A 7,500-nucleotide genomic window follows, 5' to 3' on the forward strand; every position below is an offset into this window, starting at 1 on the left:
CTCCCAGTATCACTTTATTTTCCTTCTTGTGTTTACCAGTCTCTCCCTGTATCATATTTTCCTTCTCGTGTCTCTCCCAGTATCATCATATTTTCCTTCTTGTGTTTTCCAGTTTCTCTCAGTATCATCATATCGTTTCCCTTCTTGTGTCTCTCAATCTCCTTCGGTGTAAATAAATGAAATGTGTGTTAACCGTGCAACATTTAAGCTTCTTACTTTCAAATCAGGCCAAAAAAAAAATATTCATTTCATCAGAATGTTTCGATTGTGTCATAATTAAACCATGAACGAACTAAAGAGAAAAAAAGAAGAAAAGAAGAAAGTAAAAAGGGAAAACACTCAAAACACCAAACACGTATAAAAATTTTAAGGAAACCAGTGATAAACAGATACTTTACCACAAAAAAAGAAGGAAAAACACACAAAAAGAGAGAGAGAAAAATAAAATGTGTGTGTGTGTGTGTGTGTGTGTGTGTGTGTGTGTGTGTGTGTGTGTGCGCGCGCGCGCGTGTGTGTGTGTGTAATACCGAGACGATTAAGAAGTGAGCGGTATTCGAACACTGATGGTTTAAGTTTTAATCCCAGGTCTTTGCCAGAGAGCCAGCGGGGAGGCAGACTGACGGGCAGAACAAGAACAAGACAAGTATAGAACACGTCCCGCGGCGTTATGAGGTCACCCAACGGTCCCCCTCTCTCTCTCTCTCTCTCTCTCTCTCTCTCTCTCTCTCTCTCTCTCTCTCTCTCTCTCTCTCTCTATGGGGAACAAATGTACAGCCGGTGAATGAGTGAGAATTGTTGGTATTTTTTGTATTAATTGGGTGACGACAGAGAGAGAGAGAGAGAGAGAGAGAGAGAGAGAGAGAGAGAGAGAGAGAGAGAGAGAGAGAGAGAGAGGCTAGAGTGAAGTGATGGATTTTTTTTTACCTTTCATTTTTTTCTCTCAATCTTTTACTTTTAGATGTATTTTCTCTAGCTGTAAAAAGGGTGAAAGGATGGTAAACAATTCTCTCTCTCTCTCTCTCTCTCTCTCTCTCTCTCTCTCTCTCTCTCTCTCTCTCTCTCTCTCTCTCTCTCTCTCTCTCTCTCTCTCTCTCTCTCTCTCTCTCTCTCTCTCAATCTTACTGTCATAAACTAGATATTTTAAAACCCCTTTCTTTCTTTTCTCTTTCTCTTTCTGTCTCTTTCCTGTCTGTCCTCCTCTCTCCCTTTATTCTCTCCTTCTCCTCTCTTCTCTCTCTCCCTGTCCTCTCTCCTCCCCTTTCCCTTTCTTTTCTCCCTTTTTCGTCTCTTTCCTGTCTCTTTCTCCCCTTGTCCTCCCCTCACCATTTCCTCCTCTCTCCCTTTCTTCTCTCCCTTCCTCCCTTTTCCATTTCTTTCCATCTCTTTCTTTCTTTTCTTTTTCTCTCTTTCTCTCTTCTTCATCACTTTCCCGTCTGCATTTCTGTCTCTTATCTGTCTCTTTCCATCTATTCCCTTTCCTCCTCTCCTTCCTCCCTTTCTTATCTCCCTTTCTTTTGTCACTTTCCTGTCTCCGTTTCTGTCTCAACCTGGCTCTCTTTCCGTTTCTTTCATTCCTTCTTTTCCTTTTCAATCTCTTTCTTTCCTCCCTCACTACCTCACCACGCCTCCACGCCTCCTCCCTCGTCCCTTCTCCCCCTTCCCTGACACCGACATAGTTTATAAAAGCCTCTCTATTTCTGCCTCTCCGTTCCCTCGCTGGTTTTGAAGTGTACTGTGTGCTATGGTGTTTTTGTTTCGCTTTCGCCTTGACCCCTCTACCTGCGTGACGGGAGGCTTACCTGTCTGATACATTGGTTTATTTATTTATTTTTTTTATATTTTTCTGTGTGTTTTTATGCTTCTTTTTTTCTTTTTTTGTAGTTTTATGTTTGCGTTTTTTTTATTTTCTGTCTGTCTGTTTATCTGTCAATGTATTTTATCTGTATCTATCAGTCTTTTTTTATCTATCCATATATCTATCTGCCTGTCTTTGTTTGTCTGCATATGTCTATGTCTGCCCGTCTGTTTATATATATCTGTGTATCTGTCTATCTGCCTGTTTGTCTGTTTGTCTGTCTATTTTATCAGTTACTAACTTATCTGGTTTTGCTTACTGATTCACTGGTTCATTTACTCATTTAGCTTACTTATTTATTCAGTTAACCGGTCAGTTAGTCCTTCAGCCAGTGAGTGAGTGAGTGAATGAGTGAGTGTGTAAGTCAGTCAGTCTTTCATTCATTCATTCAGTCAGTCAGTCAGTCAGTCAGTCAGTCAGTCAGTCAGTCAGTCAGTCAGTCAGTCAGTCAGTCAGTCACTCACTCACTCACTCTCTCACTCATAAAAGCTTCAATTAATATCTCTCACTTACTCACTCACCTGGCTCTATGACACTAGCTTTCTCTCTTATTAACCTTTAACTTTTTGTTCAAAGATTAAAAAAAAAAATTAAAAGCTGAAATGAAAGAGAGATAGAGGGAAGTAGAGGGAGATTCTTTAAGCCTTTCTCTCTCTCTCTCTCTCTCTCTCTCTCTCTCTCTCTCTCTCTCTCTCTCTCTCTCTCTCTCTCTCTCTCTCTCTCTCTCTCTCTCTGCAAAAAATCATAAAAAGTGCGGTTTAGAGAATTTAATGTATTGCCTTCAACACAAACAAGACTAAGAGACGACTTAATACAAGTGTCTAAAATTACCAAAGGCATTCACAACATGGGCTGCACCAAGGACTTCACGATAGACTTTTCAAATTACACGCGAGGAAACGTCTGCTGAATTACTGGCAAATCCTTCTACTCTCATGAATCAAATAATTTCTTTTTCAATCGAGTCGTAAACCCTCGGAATGGGCTTTTTTTTTCCGGGACGTGATAGACTGCAACACCGTATAGCCTTTTAAACGCCGCCCTTGATGAATATTCTGCCACAAATTCACGGCTGTCAGCATTTCTTAAAGATTGACTTCCAGGAAATGGTAGGGGGGACACCTCATTTCATTTATTCTCATTAATATAAGATTTCCTTCGGGGATTCAGTTCTTTAACCCTGTAAGACATATATATATATATTTTTTTTTTTTGTAGAGTCTATGCCAGAGAAAGTAGAGAGTGGTGCGATCAGTTGGTTAGGTTTATAAGGTTTGTTGTGGCTTCATAAATGTGTAACTGTGTAAGCTCTCTCCTCTACTGTTCAGAGAGAGAGGGAGAGAGAGAGAAGGGGGTGGTGGAGGGAAGGGATAGAAAGAAAGGCGGAGAGAATAATAGATAAGGTTTGATTCATAAATGATTTTTGTCCTCTCCTCCTCCTCCTCCTCCTCCTCCTCCTCCTCCTCCTCCTCCTCCTCTTCCTTTTATACTTTTTTATATCCTCAATTTTCTTCTCTCACATTTTGCCTTTATCTCCATTTTTCTTCCTCTTCCTCCATCTTTCTTGCATGTTCTCTTCTTCCATCTTTCCTCCAACATCATAATTCTTTCCTGAGCCTTCCTCCTCTCCATTTCACTTGTCCTTCATCTCCCTCCTCCTCCTCCTCCTCCTCCTCCTTGTCGGACTTCAATTCCTACTACCTCTCCAATTTCTTCTCTCCTCCTCCTCCTCCTCCTCTTCTTCGTCTTCTTCTTTCTTCTTCATCATCATCATTATCTTCTTCTTCTTCTTCTTATATTCTTTTTTTTCTTTCCTTGTTTTCCTCCTCCTCCTCCTCCTCCTCCTCCTCCTCCTCCTCCTCCTCCTCCTCCTCCTCCTCCTCCTCCTCCTCCTCCTCCTCCATTACCGTTTTCAAATCAAAGTGAAATCACAGAAGCCAACCAACTAAGTGCGAGTGAACACACACACACACACACACACACACTCTCTCTCTCTCTCTCTCTCTCTCTCTCTCTCTCTCTCTCTCTCTCTCTCTCTCTCTCTCTCTCTCTTTAATTCCTTTCTGTTGTTATCTATTGCTGTTGTTGTTATTGTTGTTGTTGCTGTTGTTGTTGTCTAGAAGTATCATTTCTCTCTCTCTCTCTCTCTCTCTCTCTCTCTCTCTCTCTCTCTCTCTCTCTCTCTCTCTCTCTCTCTCTCTCTCTCTCTCTCTCTCTCTCTCTCTCTCTCTCTCTCTCTCTCTCTCTCTCAAGCCTCCCTACCTAATTTAATTTTTACCTCTTCCCCTCCTTCCTCTCTTGACCTTCCTTTTCATACACTATTCTTATCTTCCTCCCTCCTTCCCTCCCTCTATTCTTCCCTCCCTTTTCCCTCTTTTCATCGTCTATTCTTCTCTCTCTTCTTTTCTTTCCTCTCCTGCTTCGATTTTGCTTTTTTCTTACCTTCATTCATTCCCTCCATCCTTTCGCCCTTCCTTCATTTCCTCCTTCCCTTCACCCTTTCTTCATTCACTTCACGTTTTCTCCTCCTTATCCTTCATTTCTTATCTCCTTCCTTCTTAATTTCCTTCCTTTTATGCCTATCTTTTGAAAATATGATTGATTTTATTTTTGTAAATTCTGTTGTGTGGTATCTCGATCTACGTAATTTTCTCTCTCTCTCTCTCTCTCTCTCTCTCTCTCTCTCTCTCTCTCTCTCTCTCTCTCTCTCTCTCTCTCTCTCTCTCTCTCTCTCTCTCTCTCTCTCTCTCTCTCTCTCTGTCACACCTCTTTGTTTCTCTTATAAAAACCTTCAGTACGTTTCCTCTCTTACCTTTCGTCCTCTTTTATTTTATTATATCAGTCTATGTTCCTTTATCTTTCCGTCTTTCTCTCTCTTCAGCTTATTATGTTTTTCAACTTTTCGTTTTATTCTTCTGTCAATATCTGTCATTCTATATTAGTCTGATTCTCTCTCTCTCTCTCTCTCTCTCTCTCTCTCTCTCTCTCTCTCTCTCTCTCTCTCTCTCTCTCTCTCTCTCTCTCTCTCTCTCTCTCTCTCTCTCTCTCTCTCTCTCTCTCTCTCTCTCTCTCTCTCTCTCTCTCTCTCTTCTAATGATTCGTCTTTTTATTAGTGATGTACTTTGTTTTTATTTTCTGTGTGTGTGTGTGTGTGTGTGTGTGTGTGTGTGTGTGTGTGTCTGTATTTTTATCTCTTATATTTACACTTTGCTTCATCACTCAAGTATGTTATTATCATTGCTTTCTTTTCTCTTCTCTAATCCTTCGTGTCGTCTCCCCATTCCTTCTTGTTCTTTTGTTGCTCGAATCACGTTTTTATCATTCCTCCTTTCTCCTTATTTTGTCTCCATTTTCATCGTCTGGAATGCAAGAAAAAATGTATCTTCTTTTATGTTCACTTTCTCTTTCTGTCTGTCTGTCTCTATGTTTGTATGTATGTATATTTGTCTGTCTGTCTATTCGTCGGTCTGTTTGTCTGTCTGCCTGTCTGACTTTTTCTATGTCTGTCTGCCTGTCTGTCTGTCTATATGTTTGTTTGTATGTGTGTATGTTTGTCTGTCCATCTGTCTGATTTCTGTGTGTGTGTGTGTGTGTGTGTGTGTGAAGTTTATGTAATGGTTTGCTTTCAGTGTTATTGTTGTTTGTTTGCTTGCTTTGTTTTCTTTGCTCGTTAGTCTTGTTTAATTGTTTATCCCCGTGCTGTAGTTTGCGTTGTCTTCTTTCATGGTGTATCTTTCCCCGCTGACTGTTTTGTGTTTGTAAGGGAGTGAAGAGAGAATCATGAACACACCCCAGGCACTGCATATGTCTGTCTCTCTTGGACCTTTGTTTTCATTCATTTAATTTCATTTATATATATTTTTATTGTCTTATTTTTTGTTTAGTTATTATGATAGTTCTCTCTCTCTCTCTCTCTCTCTCTCTCTCTCTCTCTCTCTCTCTCTCTCTCTCTCTCTCTCTCTCTCTCTCTCTCTCTCTCTCTCTCTCTCTCTCTCTCTCTCTGCCTTAGACGATCTTCCCCAATAGATAAAATAGACTTTCCAGACTTTCTAAATGTCATCTTAGTTTTTTTTTTATATTATTTTTATTTTTGCTAATTTATTTTTCATTCATTTCTAAGCTTTGAAATTGTTTAGTGTTCTAGCAATCTGTAAACAATTTTGGTGATAAAGTTCAAAGTATCTGAGCTCAAAAGGTCTTCTGTTGTTTTGGCAATGATGTATTCTCTCTCTCTCTCTCTTTTTTTTTTTTTTCATGCGCAAACGAGACAGACCAAGGGCGAAACACAAATTCATGAAAAGAAAGAAAAAAAAGACCAGTAAATTGTCACTTTGTATGCTGAAAAAAATAAACAAAGAGGAAAAAAGGTACGCTGATTCTTTCCCCAACCCCACAACACACACCATTAAAAAAAAAAAAAAAAAAGGAAAGAAAAGGTCTAGCAATAGTCTTTTTCGCAATCCATCCATTTCCCCATAAAAAAAAGGAAGAAAGAAAAAGTTTACTAATTGTCTATTCAACTCTTCATTCCCAACCCTCTCGGAAAAAAAAAATCTTAGTAATTGTCTCTCCCCAACCTCAACGCACCAAAACTGGAAAAAAATAACCTGATAATTGTTTCTCCTTTGCTAATCGCCCCCACCCCAAAATAAATAAATAAATAAATAAAACAAATAAATAAATAAAGGGTTACAGACTGCCTCTTCATCAACCTCGTATGCTGACCCTGAAAAGAAAAAAAGCCCTGTTAATTATTTTCATTCAACCCCAAATCCCAACCCTCCTTGAAAATAAATACGAGTAGATAAATAAAAGAAAAAAAAGCCTGGAATTTGTCTCTTCCCAGCCACAAAACTCTCATAAAAGAAAAGAATAGAAAAAAGACGTGATGATTGTCTCTTCTCTAACACACTAAAAAAAAAGAAAGGGAAAAGTTTATTTATATTCCTAACCTCTGATGATCTTTTCCAACAGTTTCCTGCAAGGCGTGAGCAGAGACACCTGGCGGCAATTACAGAGATGCACCTGCTCTGTACTTGCCCTCCTCACCCCGGTAAGTTTCCTGGAACACATCTGTCCTGCCTAGGGTGAGTGCTGAGGGTGAATTCATCTTTGCTATCGTTTCGTTTTTCATTTAAGATCACAAAGTGTATACTCACTGATGTGTTTGTTTGTTATTTAAGTAATATTTTTTTCCAAGCAGGTATTATTCTTGTTTACTTTGTGCAGACAGATATTCTTGTTTACATTTTTACAAGCACATATTTTTTTTTCAAGGAGATATTGTTGTTTACCCTTTGCAAACGTATTGTTGTTTATTTTTTTTTACAAATAGATATTATTGTTCACTTTTTTGACATATATACGTGAGGGCCAATTGTTTTGTTCTTTGTTTGCCTGTTTCTTGATTTCATTCAGCCTCGTGTTGCTATGTCCTCTTTTTTTCATTATTTACATTGTTTTTTTTTTTCTTCACTACTATTTTATCTGATTTTCATTTAATTGTTTAAGGAAATTCATTCATTTCATTTATTTGTTTGGTTAAATATTTGTTGTATCTCTTTATCTGGTGTGTGTGTGTGTGTGTGTGTGTGTGTGTGTGTGTGTGTGTGTGTGTGTGTGTGTGTGTGTGTGTGTGTGTGTGT

General features: G+C 39.0%; 1 long non-coding RNA gene across 3 annotated transcripts in view; it reads left to right on the top strand.

Moving 5' to 3' along the window:
• Positions 1–7,500, top strand: part of LOC135092985 (uncharacterized) — a 128,090-nt gene that overhangs the window by 42,308 nt on the left and 78,282 nt on the right. For 2 of the 3 annotated variants that reach the window (XR_010263150.1, XR_010263149.1), the window contains exon 3: positions 6,830–6,908. This is a non-coding gene — a long non-coding RNA (uncharacterized LOC135092985). Of the gene's footprint in view, positions 1–6,829; positions 7,104–7,500 lie in introns of those variants that run through there. The other variant, XR_010263148.1, reaches the window with a different exon arrangement.

The sequence above is a fragment of the Scylla paramamosain genome, chromosome 41, assembly GCF_035594125.1.
Source record: "Scylla paramamosain isolate STU-SP2022 chromosome 41, ASM3559412v1, whole genome shotgun sequence".
Taxonomy (NCBI): Eukaryota; Metazoa; Arthropoda; class Malacostraca; order Decapoda; family Portunidae; genus Scylla; species Scylla paramamosain.